At 35.0% G+C, this 16,322-nt stretch overlaps 1 protein-coding gene across 4 annotated transcripts in view; it reads left to right on the top strand.

Moving 5' to 3' along the window:
* Positions 1–8,126: 8,126 nt before the first annotated feature.
* Positions 8,127–16,322, top strand: part of LOC141401404 (uncharacterized) — a 155,743-nt gene continuing 147,547 nt past the window's right edge. For 2 of the 4 annotated variants that reach the window (XM_073981643.1, XM_073981642.1), the window contains exon 1: positions 8,127–8,317. The gene's annotated coding sequence lies outside the window, so the exon portion shown is untranslated. The remainder of the gene's footprint in view (positions 8,318–16,322) is intronic. The other 2 variants (XM_073981651.1, XM_073981649.1) reach the window with 1 other exon arrangement.

Below are 16,322 nucleotides of genomic sequence, written 5' to 3'. Positions count from 1 at the left end.
TCATATTTAGGGCTTCTAACAAATCAATTTTTTTTGAAAAATCTTGTGGGGGTAGACCACATTCTAAATGCAAGATTTGCTTAGAAACTAACCGTTTTCGGTAGTGCGATTTAAAAGATCGTATTATTCATTGGTCAAGAGGTTGAATTAGGGAAGTTATATTTGGTGGAAAAAAAATTATAGTTATATTACTTAAAACTACATCATCCATTATTTGGGGACACGATGCGTTGTCAACAAAAAGAGCAATTTTCTTATGATTTTCTTTAAACATTTTGTCCATATCTTTTTGGATTTAGAATAATAATTTACTGGAATTGTGTTGTTCCTAAAACATCTTGGTCTTTTGGATTTTCCTACACAATAAATTTGTTTGTCATTGCCAGTTGAATTCGTTATGAACAAAACTGTTACTCTATCTTTAGACATCTTTTGTCCTGATGGTGCTTCATTCCTATGGGCTAAGGTTCCACTTGGAACAAGTTTGTAGAATGCTGACTCGTCAGCATTATATATGTTGTCAGCTGAATATTCTGCAAGGTATTTTGGGAGAATTTTGTCTACCCAATTTTTAGCTTCTTCGGTATCAGCGGAACTTTTTTCACCATGAATGTTTTTGAAATGAATATTTTCGCGCTTCTTCCACCGTTCGAGCCAACCGTTCGATGATTTAAAATCCACATTGAACTTTTTTGCAAAATCATTTGCTTTCTCCAACAACAATGGCCCAGTTATTGTGGCCTGTTTTGATCGCATATCTTTAAACCAAATTAGTAAAGCATCTTCAACATTTTTATGCGATCCTGTCCTTTGTCGTTTCATTAAAACATTTCTGTTTTGATCCATTATATTGGTGATACTTTGTTTATGTTTTACAATTCGACTCTTCTAGGAACACCTGATTTCAGTTTTTCTAAAATTGCCATCTTTTCTTTAAAAGACAAACACTTATATTTACTGGACATGTCTGATTTCTTTGAAAAAATTGAATAGAATGTTCCTTTAATGTTTTTGATTATTTTGTTTTTGTTTCACTTATCCAAGAAACAGGAATTAAAAAAATCAAGTTATCTAAATGTGAATAATCGATATCAATTATTACATGTTCCGTCATTATCTTTACTTCTAATGAATTTGAGCAGTTGTTATTATGTAAACTAGATGGCATTATCGAGTTATTGAAAAATAGATGGCAATATTTGTTTTTTCAGTAAAGCGGAGTAATTTCAATAGAAATTGCAATAATTGACTTCAAAGATCATTTCAGTTATCCGATATTTTCAGTTATGCGGAGTTCCAGTAATGCGGAGTAAAATGTGAGAAATTGACCTAAAAATTTAAAGGTGCAGAAACTCAATTACAGTTATCCGATATTTTCCAGTAAAGCGACTTACAGTAAAGCGGAGTCGACTGTATTAGACCTGAAAAATATGATTTTTAGAAAAATGTTCGCACAAAATTTCCGCTTTTGGCTGCAGATTTCTATGAAGCTGTGCAGACTACATTCACAATATACATATCAAATAACTCAGAATCGCAAGTACTACAATCCTATATATGATTTTTTGAAAAACCTGTTTGCGGAATGAAATTAGCAGAAAATTTCAAAAAACACTGCAAATCTGGCTTCAAAATGTCAGCATCATTTAATGGTAGAAGCAGTTCAAATTTTGAAAAGCAATACATTAGTGAGATGATCCTTATTTAGCTTTCTTCTACTTTTACTTTGACAGGAAAATCGAGAGAAGTGTGGTTTACTCACAAATCGAGAGAAAGCAAAAAAGACATGTTGGCTTCAACCCATTGTTACCCATTTTTTAACGTAAATATAGCCACAGCTTCCATGCAAATTATCTTTTAAGGCCAATATTTTTTGCCACGTCCAAAAACATTTAATTTTATCCAAAAATATTTAATTTGTATAATATACAATCACAAATCGCGTGTTCTAAAAGGGGTAAACCTTGGCTTCAGCCATGTTAAATTTTCCAAAATATTGGAGATATATAAGTTAACACAGTCTCCATCGTCTCACCCTAATATTACCGACGGACTATAGTGAACGATCATAATACGCTGACTGCAATGTCAGCGAAAGATATAATAATTGTTTGTCAATATCCAACAGAATGCAACACAACACTCCACACGAGGCGCAGTGTCAGCAATAAATGTAGTCTTTATTAAATGTCTGTTTAGATTAAATTAGTTTAGTTTGATAAGAGAACTCAAATAAAGAGGTTGGACAACACCTACCACAACACATTCTTTCGTTAATTGGCGCCCAACAAGGGAAAACAAATTAATAAAAATTATATTTTTGTTTTTGTTGCCTTACGGGAAAAAGAACAAAAGTGCAAAAAGTCAATCTAAAAAAATAGTTTTGCCATCCTACGAGACAAAGTAAAAATTGTAAGCAAATTAATAACATTATATTTCTCTTACCTTAAGGGACAAAAAAATAAAAAGTGCAAAGAGACAATATAAAAAATATTTTTGTCATCTTACGGGACAAATAGAAAAAAAAGTGCAAAAAGTCAAATTAATAAAAAACATTTTTGTCGCCTTTGTCATCTTACGGTACAAAAAGAAAAATAAATAGTGCAAAAAGACAAACTAACAAAATACATTTTTGTCGCCTTACGGGACAAAGAAAACAAACCAGACCCGAGTATTTTGACACTCACTGTAAAATTGCAAAGCACAAAAGGAAAAATAATAAAATATATATTTGTCGCCTTAGGTTAGGTTAGGTTGAAAAGAGGGACGAATATAAGAATCGCCACATGCCCGTATGGGGCATACATTTAAGCCAGTATAGGCCTGTGGTGCGCTCTAATTTCGGAAGCCTAAGGCACAGTGATTGGCCTTGTGTTAGCTTTAAACCAGTTCAGACACTCTGTGATCGCTCGGATTTCGGCCTGTAGGATCGTATTATGATCCGGCAGTCGAAGGTAGATTCTAGTTTCCTGGTCTTCGATATATAGACCCAGACCCGTTCTCCCCCCTAGAACGGTCCCATCTGTGAAACCACAGCTTCCAGTTGGCATCCGTTCCAGGGTTCCATCGATTCACATGTCCCTGTCTGGTATTAAAATTTCACACAAGGCGGATTCAATTGTTTCAGGTATACGGTCTGATACAATATGATCTATTGACTCACCCGTTGTAACCTGTAATATGCTTTGGTGAAATTTAATTTGGAGGCTAAGATGTAGCATTGGCGGCATCTTAGCATTAAAAAACCTATAAAATATCGATAAATTTGCGCAATGATCATACAGTGTCCACCATGAAAATCGACATCGATATATATCTATTTCAAGGCGATCAATAAAGAACCGTGGATGTAGCATCACACACTATTTTTTGGGATAAAATGACTGTAGCTTCCTTATCAGTGAAGTTTTCAAATCTCTGTTGCAGTTAAAACGAAGATGCACTAGTTTTATCATTGCAGTGGAAACGATCCGCAGAAAACGCGATAAAATACGCGATATTTTCAAAAATAATTTTAGGTGATTTTTCTACTTTGGAATTTCTTGTAACTCGCGTTTTAGTAGATTTCACGAGGAATGATTTATTGGATCCGGAACGTAAAAAAACTAAAATGTGCAATGGAGTACGAGGTATTCTAGAGACAATTGCAAATACAGTCGACTCCGCTTTACTGAAACGGACAAAAATTAGCATATTTGTTTCAGTTATCCGAAGTTTGCGCTTAAGCGGAGTTCGGATAACTGAAAAATTTTCCAGTTATCCGAACTTCGCATAAGTGAACATTTTTTCAGTTATCCGAATTTCGCATACATAAATAAAAAAATTCCGCAATCCAATCGTATACCCTTTGTAATAATTAGAAAAAAAGACACAAACACATTTTTATTATGTTAAACAAATTTTATTTGTGAAGAGATCATATAAAATTAAATTAATAGACATTCTGTCTAACAATGACAAAAATATTTTGATACATAACTTAAAGGAACTTCAGTCTTTTCATTTAAGTAAAAATAAAAACAAACTTAAAAATAATATATTTGGAATTCAGTCTTTTAGAATGTAAAATATATTATAGGAAAAATAACTTATTTGTTACATTGGAAATAATCTTCTATATTTTTCTGTGTCATCCGTTTTATATTTAATTGACACATTACGTTTTCAAGGTCGTGCATCTTTTGTCGTGCCTCAGGATTATCTCGAAAATTATCAATTAAAACATTTATGGCAGCAAAAGCTTCTCTTAAACTATGTTTTGCCGATATGTTTTCTTCAATTTCAATATGAGCATCTTCTTCATTATTTTCTGTTGTATTCATTGTTATATACTCTACAATGCAATCATCACTCAAGCTTTCACAACAGGGCTCATTTTCATCTGCAGTAATAAGTTCGTCCATATCAATTCCAAATTCATCATCCATAATTTCAATGTCTTGGTTTGTATCTGAGACTTCAGTCAGAGAAAATCCAGCTTTTTTGAAACAATTTGCAATACATTCTGACGTAACGCTATTCCATGACAATTTGATCATATTTACGGCTTCTAACAAATCAATTTTTTTTGAAAAATCTTGTGGGGGTAGACCACATTCTAAATGCAAGATTTGCTTAGAAACTAACCGTTTTCGGTAGTGCGATTTAAAAGATCGTATTATTCATTGGTCAAGAGGTTGAATTAGGGAAGTTATATTTGGTGGAAAAAAAATTATAGTTATATTACTTAAAACTACATCATCCATTATGTGGTGACACGATGCGTTGTCAACAAAAAGAGCAATTTTCTTATGATTTTCTTTAAACATTTTGTCCATATCTTTTTGGATTTAGAATAATAATTTACTGGAATTGTGTTGTTCCTAAAACATCTTGGTCTTTTGGATTTTCCTACACAATAAATTTGTTTGTATTTAATTAATTCTCTTTCGAGTTGAGCTGTTAGGCCTTTAGAGATACATTGAAAAATTAGGAGTCTACCGAAGTCCCACGCATCCAACCATTACACTACGTTTCACGGGTGGTAAATCCGATCTTCAGGTGTATTAGGATGTTGTTTTTGTGGCAGACGAAGGCAAAGCTTGGTAACTGGTATATATATCGAACTTCATTAGATAAATGTATATGCGAAATTATGTCAGTTAATTGAAACCCCAAACTTTTCCTATAGTCCTGCTTTGGTAATCCCATTTTTCAATGTTCACAAATACTATGGTAAGTTTTATTCCTACATCATTAGTAATTGCTCTTCTATATCAGAAGATTTTATTTTTTGATCATCAATTATTGTCTACTAAAGTTTTGACAAGTTGATGGTGACTTAGAACGCTAAGACGCCGGCAACCTTGACACTCAGTTGTCGGAGACCCAGGTTCGAATCCCAGCCTGGCTCATGCTGAAATTATTTTTTATTTTTGCCTTATTAAGGCGAAGGCCATTTATAGTGATATTTAATTAATTCTCTTTCGAGTTGAGCTGTTAGGCCTTTAGAGATACATTGAAAAATTAGGAGTCTACCGAAGTCCCACGCATCCAACCATTACACTACGTTTCACGGGTGGTAAATCCGATCTTCAGGTGTATTAGGATGTTGTTTTTGTGGCAGACGAAGGCAAAGCTTGGTAACTGGTATATATATCGAACTTCATTAGATAAATGTATATGCGAAATTATGTCAGTTAATTGAAACCCCAAACTTTTCCTATAGTCCTGCTTTGGTAATCCCATTTTTCAATGTTCACAAATACTATGGTAAGTTTTATTCCTACATCATTAGTAATTGCTCTTCTATATCAGAAGATTTTATTTTTTGATCATCAATTATTGTCTACTAAAGTTTTGACAAGTTGATGGTGACTTAGAACGCTAAGACGCCGGCAACCTTGACACTCAGTTGTCGGAGACCCAGGTTCGAATCCCAGCCTGGCTCATGCTGAAATTATTTTTTATTTTTGCCTTATTAAGGCGAAGGCCATTTATAGTGATATTTAATTAATTCTCTTTCGAGTTGAGCTGTTAGGCCTTTAGAGATACATTGAAAAATTAGGAGTCTACCGAAGTCCCACGCATCCAACCATTACACTACGTTTCACGGGTGGTAAATCCGATCTTCAGGTGTATTAGGATGTTGTTTTTGTGGCAGACGAAGGCAAAGCTTGGTAACTGGTATATATATCGAACTTCATTAGATAAATGTATATGCGAAATTATGTCAGTTAATTGAAACCCCAAACTTTTCCTATAGTCCTGCTTTGGTAATCCCATTGTTTGTCATTGCCAGTTGAATTCGTTATGAACAAAACTGTTACTCTATCTTTAGACATCTTTTGTCCTGATGGTGCTTCATTCCTGTTAGCTAAGGTTCCACTTGGAACAAGTTTGTAGAATGCTGACTCGTCAGCATTATATATGTTGTCAGCTGAATATTCTGCAAGGTATTTTGGGAGAATTTTGTCTACCCAATTTTTAGCTTCTTCGGTATCAGCGGAACTTTTTTCACCATGAATGTTTTTGAAATGAATATTTTCGCGCTTCTTCCACCATTCGAGCCAACCGTTCGATGGTTTAAAATCCACATTGAACTTTTTTGCAAAATCATTTGCTTTCTCCAACAACAATGGCCAAGTTATTGTGGCCTGTTTTGATCGCATATATTTAAACCAAATTAGTAAAGCATCTTCAACATTTTTATGCGATCCTGTCCTTTGTCGTTTCATTAAAACATTTCTGTTTTGATCCATTATATTGGTGATACTTTGTTTATGTTTTACAATTCGACTCTTCGAGGAACACCTGATTTCAGTTTTTCTAAAATTGCCATCTTTTCTTTAAAAGACAAACACTTATATTTACTGGACATGTCTGATTTCTTTGAAAAAATTGAATAGAATGTTCCTTTAATGTTTTTGATTATTTTGTTTTTGTTTCACTTATCCAAGAAACAGGAATTAGAAAAATCAAGTTATCTAAATGTGAATAATCGATATCAATTATTACATGTTCCGTCATTATCTTTTCTTCTAATGAATTTGAGCAGTTGTTATTATGTAAACTAGATGGCATTATCGAGTTATTGAAAAATAGAAATTGCAATAATTGACTTCAAAGATCATTTCAGTTATCCGATATTTTCAGTTATGCGGAGTTCCAGTAATGCGGAGTAAAATGTGAGAAATTGACCTAAAAATTTAAAGGTGCAGAAACTCAATTACAGTTATCCGATATTTTCCAATAAAGCGACTTACAGTAAAGCGGAGTCGACTGTATTAGACCTGAAAAATATGATTTTTAGAAAAATGTTCGCACAAAATTTCCGCTTTTGGCTGCAGATTTCTATGAAGCTGTGCAGACTACATTCACAATATACATATCAAATGACTCAGAATCGCAAGTACTACAATCCTATATATGATTTTTTGAAAAACCTGTTTGCGGAATGAAATTAGCAGAAAATTTCAAAAAACACTGCAAATCTGGCTTCAAAATGTCAGCATCATTTAATGGTAGAAGCAGTTCAAATTTTGAAAAGCAATACATTAGTGAGTTGATCCTTATTTAGCTTTCTTCTATTTTTACTTTGACAGGAAAATCGAGAGAAGTGTGGTTTACTCACAAATCGAGAGAAAACAAAAAAAGACATGTTGGCTTCAACCCATTGTTACCCATTTTTTAACGTAAATATAGCCACAGCTTCCATGCAAATTATCTTTTAAGGCCAATATTTTTTGCCACGTCCAAAAACATTTCATTTTATCCAAAAATATTTAATTTATATAATATACAATCACAAATCGCGTGTTCTAAAAGGGTAAACCTTGGCTTCAGCCATGTTAAATTTTCCAAAATATTGGAGATATATAAGTTAACACAGTCTCCATCGTCTCACCCTAATATTACCGACGGACTATAGTGAACGATGATAATACGCTGACTGCAATGTCAGCGAAAGATATAATAATTGTTTGTCAATATCCAACAGAATGCAATGCTATACTCCACACGAGTAGCAGTATCAGCATTGCATCATCCAACATAATGCAACACAACACTCCACACGAGGCGCAGTGTCAGCAATAAATGTAGTCTTTATTAAATGTCTGTTTAGATTAAATTAGTTTAGTTTGATAAGAGAACTCAAATAAAGAGGTTGGACAACACCTACCACAACACATTCTTTCGTTAATTGGCGCCCAACAAGGGAAAACAAATTAATAAAAATTATATTTTTGTTTTTGTTGCCTTACGGGAAAAAGAACAAAAGTGCAAAAAGTCAATCTAAAAAAATAGTTTTGCCATCCTACGAGACAAAGTAAAAATTGTAAGCAAATTAATAACATTATATTTCTCTTACCTTACGGGACAAAAAAATAAAAAGTGCAAAGAGACAATATAAAAAATATTTTTGTCATCTTACGGGACATATAGAAAAAAAAGTGCAAAAAGTCAAATTAATAAAAAACATTTTTGTTGCCTTTGTCATCTTACGGGACAAAAAGAAAAATAAGTAGTGCAAAAAGACAAACTAACAAAATACATTTTTGTCGCCTTACGGGACAAAGAAAACAAACCAGACCCGAGTATTTTGACACTCACTGTAAAATTGCAAAGCACAAAAGGAAAAATAATAAAATATATATTTGTCGCCTTAGGTTAGGTTAGGTTGAAAAGAGGGACGAATATAAGAATCGCCACATGCCCGTATGGGGCATACACTTAAGCCAGTATAGGCCTGTGGTGCGCTCTAATTTCGGAAGCCTAAGGGGAATAAATTTTTTATTGCTTAATTTATTAAAAGAAAATAAATTTATCAGTTAAGAAATTCTGTGCCATTGACATAATATCTTAAGTTTTTGAACTCGCTTGCCATAATTTGGTGGAGTTCTGGTATAGTGTTATTTCCTAGAAATTGGTTTCTTAGCGTCGCGAAGGCTGGGCAATGACAGAGATAGTGTTCCAACGTTTCGTCGTCCTCTCCGCATGCTCTGCATTCGCTGCTTTCTGCACAACCGATGTTGTGCAGGTGTGCTTGTAGCCCTAGGTGTCCTGTAAGGATGCCTGTCAGTCTACTAATGTAGTTTTTACTCATTTGAAGGAGTTCCTTTGTTTTATCCTCGTCTGGGTTTCCCCAGAGGATTTTTGTATTTTTCCCTTTCTCTTCAGTATTCCAGAGGGATGTATGGGCGTTTTCTGCCCATGCTTTTAACTCTAGACGCGCCGCTTTCAAAGGATTAGCATTATCTAGGCTTATCGTAGCTTGCTCTCTGGCTTGCCTTGCCAAGGAGTTGGCCCCTAATCCCTTTGTGTCCTGGTACCCATATAATGTTAACAGAACCATGGTGGGACTAGTCGTTGATTGATTTTTTACACTGCAGGACAGTTTTTGATTTCACCGTCTTGCTTGTTATTGCTTTAATTGCTGCTTTACTGTCCGTTAGGATGTTCACAGTGATTGGCCTTGTGTTAGCTTTAAACCAGTTCAGACACTCTGTGATCGCTCGGATTTCGGCCTGTAGGATCGTATTATGATCCGGCAGTCGAAGGGAGATTCTAGTTTCCTGGTCTTCGATATATAGACCCAGACCCGTTCTCCCCCCTAGAACGCTCCCATCTGTGAAACCACAGCTTCCAGTTGGCATCCGTTCCAGGTTTCCATCGATCCACATGTCCCTGTCTGGTATTAAAATTTCACACAAGGCGGATTCAATTGTTTCAGGTATACGGTCTGATACAATATGATCTATTGACTCACCCGTTGTAACCTGTAATATGCTTTGGTGGTATGTTTGGTGGTCTCTTACGATCCACTCGCTCATCGACTTAAGTCTTATAGCTGCGATGGCTGCCTCATACCTTACCTGAATTTCTATTGGGTGGACAAAAAAAATTGTCTCTAAAGCCCTAGTTGGTGTAGACCTCATTGCCCCTCTAATACTTAAGCAGCACGTTCTTTGGACTTTTTGCAGTACTTTTACGTTGCATTTCTTGTCCGTAGCTGTCCACCATACCACAGAAGCGTAAGTTAGAATCGGTCTAATTACGCTTCTGTATAACCAGTGTGTCATCCTAGGATTGAAACCCCATTTTGAGCCTATAGCTCTTCTGCAGGTTGACCAACATCTGTGGGCTTTATAACCCTTTCCTGAATATGGTCTCTCCATTTAAGTTTCCTGTCTAGAATTACTTCCAGGTACATAATTGTTGGAGAAATGTTTATCATCTTATCTAGGAAAACGGGTTCTTCGTAAGCTCCTATTTTCGTTGTCCTAGTGAATAGACATAATTCTTTTTTTCGGGTTGACATTTAGACCTCTCGGTCTAGGCCAGTTGTATGCTATTTTTAGAGCCGTTTCGGCCCTTCTACAGGGTATATTTGGATTCTTTCCCCTAGGGAGTATTATAACGTCGTCTGCATAGCAGATGGGTTCAAATCCTTCGTCGGTTAAGATCCTTAGTAGACTATTTATGGTGGTAACCCATAGGAGAGATGATAGTATTCCTCCCTGTGGCGTCCCCTGACCAACTTTGTCTCTTTTTGTTACGTCTTGTAGCGCACAGCTTATCCATCTATTCCTTAGCATGTGGTCTACCCAGTGCCTCAAGGCCCGGTTTACCTGAAACTCGTCTAAGGAGTGGATTAGCGTTTCGGTGCTGAAGTTGTTGAACGCTCCTTCGATGTCAATGCAAACTGCGAGAGTATACAACTTCATCTCGAAGGTTCTCTCTGATCTACCTTTTACGTATGCATGTTGTTTGTACTTGAGCATATCGTTAGGGATGTTACTCTTTATCATGGTGTCGACCGTCCGTTCCATTGTTTTGAGTAAGAATGAAGTTAAACTTATCGGACGATAAGATTTTGGTATTGCATAACTTGGCTTGCCGGGCTTGGGAATGAATACTACCCTTGCCTCTTGCCAGGCCAAGCAAGCATTGAAAATCTCGACCAGATTGGACGAAATATACAGTCGACTCCGCTTTACTGAAACGGACAAAAATTAGCATATTTGTTTCAGTTATCAGAAGTTTGCGCTTAAGCGGAGTTCGGATAACTGAAAAATTTTCCAGTTATCCGAACTTCGCATAATTGAACATTTTTTCAGTTATCCGAATTTCGCATACATAAATAAAAAAAATTCCGCAATCCAATCGTATACCCTTTGTAAAAATTAGAAAAAAAGACACAAACACATTTTTATTATGTTAAACAAATTTTATTTGCGAAGAGATCATATAAAATTAAATTAATAGACATTCTGCCTAACAATGACAAAAATATTTTGATACATAACTTAAAAGAACTTCAGTCTTTTCATTTAAGTAAAAATAAAAACAAACTTAAAAATAATATATTTGGAATTCAGTCTTTTAGAATGTAAAATATATTATAGGAAAAATAACTTATTTGTTACATTGGAAATAATCTTCTATATTTTTCTGTGTCATCCGTTTTATATTTAATTGACACATTACGTTTTCAAGGTCGTGCATCTTTTGTCGTGCCTCAGGATTATCTCGAAAATTATCAATTAAAACATTTATGGCAGCAAAAGCTTCTCTTAAACTATGTTTTGCCGATATGTTTTCTTCAATTTCAATATTTTCATGAGCATCTTCTTCATTATTTTCTGTTGTATTCATTGTTATATACTCTACAATGCAATCATCACTCAAGCTTTCACAACAGGGCTCATTTTCATCTGCAGTAATAAGTTCGTCCATATCAATTCCAAATTCATCATCCATAATTTCAATGTCTTGGTTTGTATCTGAGACTTCAGTCAGAGAAAATCCAGCTTTTTTGAAACAATTTGCAATACATTCTGACGTAACGCTATTCCATGACAATTTGATCATATTTAGGGCTTCTAACAAATCAATTTTTTTTGAAAAATCTTGTGGGGGTAGACCACATTCTAAATGCAAGATTTGCTTAGAAACTAACCGTTTTCGGTAGTGCGATTTAAAAGATCGTATTATTCATTGGTCAAGAGGTTGAATTAGGGAAGTTATATTTGGTGGAAAAAAAATTATAGTTATATTACTTAAAACTACATCATCCATTATTTGGTGACACGATGCGTTGTCAACAAAAAGAGCAATTTTCTTATGATTTTCTTTAAACATTTTGTCCATATCTTTTTGGATTTAGAATAATAATTTACTGGAATTGTGTTGTTCCTAAAACATCTTGGTCTTTTGGATTTTCCTACACAATAAATTTGTTTGTCATTGCCAGTTGAATTCGTTATGAACAAAACTGTTACTCTATCTTCAGACATCTTTTGTCCTGATGGTGCTTCATTCCTATGGGCTAAGGTTCCACTTGGAACAAGTTTGTAGAATGCTGACTCGTCAGCATTATATATGTTGTCAGCTGAATATTCTGCAAGGTATTTTGGGAGAATTTTGTCTACCCAATTTTTAGCTTCTTCGGTATCAGCGGAACTTTTTTCACCATGAATGTTTTGGAAATGAATATTTTCGCGCTTCTTCCACCGTTCGAGCAAACCGTTCGATGGTTTAAAATCCACATTGAACTTTTTTGCAAAATCATTTGCTTTCTCCAACAACAATGGCCCAGTTATTGTGGCCTGTTTTGATCGCATATCTTTAAACCAAATTAGTAAAGCATCTTCAACATTTTTATGCGATCCTGTCCTTTGTCGTTTCATTAAAACATTTCTGTTTTGATCCATTATATTGGTGATACTTTGTTTATTTTTTACAATTCGACTCTTCTAGGAACACCTGATTTCAGTTTTTCTAAAATTGCCATCTTTTCTTTAAAAGACAAACACTTATATTTACTGGACATGTCTGATTTCTTTGAAAAAATTGAATAGAATGTTCCTTTAATGTTTTTGATTATTTTGTTTTTGTTTCACTTATCCAAGAAACAGGAATTAGAAAAATCAAGTTATCTAAATGTGAATAATCGATATCAATTATTACATGTTCCGTCATTATCTTTTCTTCTAATGAAATTGAGCAGTTGTTATTATGTAAACTAGATGGCATTATCGAGTTATTGAAAAATAGATGGCAATATTTGTTTTTTCAGTAAAGCGGAGTAATTTCAATCTTCTTCTTTATTTGCGGATCCGTTTTTCGGATATTAAGCGACCATACAATGTTATAGTATTACATTTGAATATGTTTTAATATTTTATATTATGAAATTATTGACAGCTCTCGGTTTTTAGCAGCATGTAGCAGATTTGTTTCACATCTGTATCCTGTCCACTCTTGGATGTTACTTAGCCAGTATATCTCTCTTCTGCCTCTTGGTCGTTGTCCTTCTATGGTACATTTAATAATACATTGCATAAACTTGTATTTATCATTCCTCATCAAGTGTCCAAGGTATGCGGTTTTTCTTGATTTCACAGTGTGGAAGAGTTGTCTGTCGAGATGCATTCGTCTTAGAATTTCTTGGTTTGAAGTGTGCGATGTATAGGGCACCTTTAGAATTCTTCGATAGACCCATATTTCAAAAGCTTCAATTTTTTTTTGATCTGCACTTTTGATGGTCCAAGTTTCTACAGCATATAGTAATATAGACCAAATATAGCATTTTACAAATCTAATCTTGGTTGCGAGACTTATTTCGTGGTTGGTAAGTGTGTTTTTGTATTTAAAAAAGGCGTTTCTGGCCATCTCCACTCGACGCTTAATTTCGTTTGATATGTTCCATTGATCGTTAATTAAAACGCCAAGGTATATAAAAGATTTTACACGTTCGATATTTTCGTTCTTAATAATTAGTGGCGTTTCAGAACTTACATCTTTTCGACTTACAACCATGTATTTTGTCTTTTTTATATTTATTTTGATGCCATATTTTTCGCTTACGAGAGTGAGCTTGTCTAGGAGCTGTTGTAGTCCAGTTATACTGCTAGCAATAATTATGGTATCATCAGCGTAACGTATGTTATTTATAATTTTACCCAGAACTCTTATCCCGATCCGTTCGCCTTCAATTGACTCTTGAAATATTTTTTGGGAGTATATATTAAAGAGGAGCGGGGATAATATGCACCCTTGCCTGACTCCTTTTGATATGGGAATTTCATCTGTCAGATCTCCATTTACTTCAATTCTTGCCTTTTGGTGCCAGTATAAATTTCGTATGCATCTGATCTCTTTTTCCGGTATTTCTATTCCCCTCAGTATATCGATTAATTTGTCGTGTTGGACGGTATCAAATGCCTTTGCATAATCGATGAAACATATATAAACATCTTTTTGGACTTCCCGGCATTTCTGTACCAGTACTTGAAGGGATAATAGGGCTTCTCTGGTACCCATACCTTCCTTGAAGCCGAACTGTGACTCTCCCATAGCGCTTTCACATTTGGCGTATATTCTTTTGTGAATTATTCTCAAAAACATTTTTAATATGTGGCACATAAGGCTAATAAGCCTGTAGTCAGAACACTTTTTTGCGTTCGATTTCTTCGGTATCGCAATGAAAGTTGAGTTCAACCAATCGTTTGGATATTGACCAGTATCATACACATGATTGAAAAGTTGTACAATGAGTGATATGTTGTCTTCATCTATAAGTTTTAAGATTTCAGAAGGAATTTCATCAGGTCCGGTTGATTTCTTGTCCTTTAGTGATTGAATCGCATATTCCACTTCGGATTTAGTGATTGGATTTCCTGTTATAAAAGTATTTATGTCCTGGTCATATCTTGATCGTTGGTCGTCAGTGAATAATTGTTCAATATAGTTTTTCCATTGATCCTTTATGTGTGATGTCTCGAAAATGGGCTGGTTGTTGTCATCCGTTAGTACTGCTGGTGATGCCTTCCTATACACTCCTGCGGATTCTTTTAGTTTTTTATGTAGGTTATAATCGTCATGAATGTTTTGCAGATATTCAATTTCTCTACATTTTTGATTTAGTAGTGCATTTTTTTGCTGCTCTGGTAGCGGTACGGATTTCCTTGTTGATTTCCCAGTAACGTTCGTAGTCAACGTTTTTATATTTCCTTCGTTCCACACGAAGCTCCATAATTTCGTCGTTCATCCATTCTTGCTGTGTTCTTCTCGTACATTTTCCAAGATAATTTTTTGTTATTTCGTACATCGTGTCCTTGATATTATTCCATATATTTTCTACATTGTTTGTATCGATAGCTTCGAGTTTATTATTCATTTGCACCTTCACTTCGTTCCTGGTTGATGGGTTATTGAGTATCTCAGTATTTATCTTGTTATATTTTTTCTTCCCTTTTTTAATTCGTGCAATTTTCAACCGTATATTCAGCATCAGCAGATTGTGGTCGGATGGTACATCAGCTCCTGGGTACGTTGAGCATTTGGTCACACAAGATCTAAATCGGCTGTTAATCAAAATGTAGTCAATTTGATTTCGAATGATATTCCTTCTGCTATCTAATGGTGATCTCCATGTATAAAGCCTTCTGGGATGTAATCGAAATGTTGTATTGGTGATGGTCATCTTAAACTCTTGACAAAATTGAATTAACCTGTCTCCTCTCTCATTTCTTTCGCCAAGTCCATATCTTCCAGTTATACCATTTACTTCATCATTCCCCACTTTGGCATTGAAGTCGCCTTGAACTATTGTTATTTCATGTGATTTCGTCATGTTTAATAATTGACTTATTTCTTCATAGAAATGTTCAACCTCGTCATTATTTCCATCACATGTAGGGGCATATACTTGGATTATATTTAAATTCAAGGGTTTTGCTGATATTTTTATCATCATAGTCCTTTCAGACATTGGGATAGATCCAATTACACAGTCTGCAATGTTTCTTTTGACAATAATGCCTACACCTCTCCTGTGTATCCCTTCCATGTTTCCTGAGTGATATACTACTACATTTTGGGACTGAAAATCGCCGCATTCTGTCCACCAGGTTTCACTCACACCTAGTATATCAATATTAAGTCGATTCATTTCATTGATTGTGTTGTTTAATTTACCGACTTCGTATAAACTTCGGACGTTCCACGTTCCAATGTTTAGTTTTTGGTTGTTTTTACCTCCGGGGATTCTTAGCACCCTCGTTTGGCCGGAGACTGAGGGCCGTGTGTTTTGGTTTGTGTTGTTCATATTGTATGGTTTTCAAGGGAAAATTACTTCAGTGGTTTCCCGTTGCCTTCTGAAGGGTTTATAGTTTTCCATCCATTTTTCAGCCGCTCCTCATGGAGTTCAGACGCTGTTTGCTGCCGCTTCACCTGAAGACAGACTCAGCCACCTGTTGGTCCACGAGACGTATTTGATTTCCGTCTTACCACCCATATCTGGGAAGCATTCCCCTATCCGCCACCTGGGGACGCGC

This window comes from Musca autumnalis, unplaced genomic scaffold, assembly GCF_047663935.1.
Source record: "Musca autumnalis isolate F117 unplaced genomic scaffold, ASM4766393v1 scaffold_4, whole genome shotgun sequence".
Lineage (NCBI taxonomy): Eukaryota > Metazoa > Arthropoda > Insecta > Diptera > Muscidae > Musca > Musca autumnalis.
This window is presented reverse-complemented; position numbering and strand designations above follow the sequence as displayed.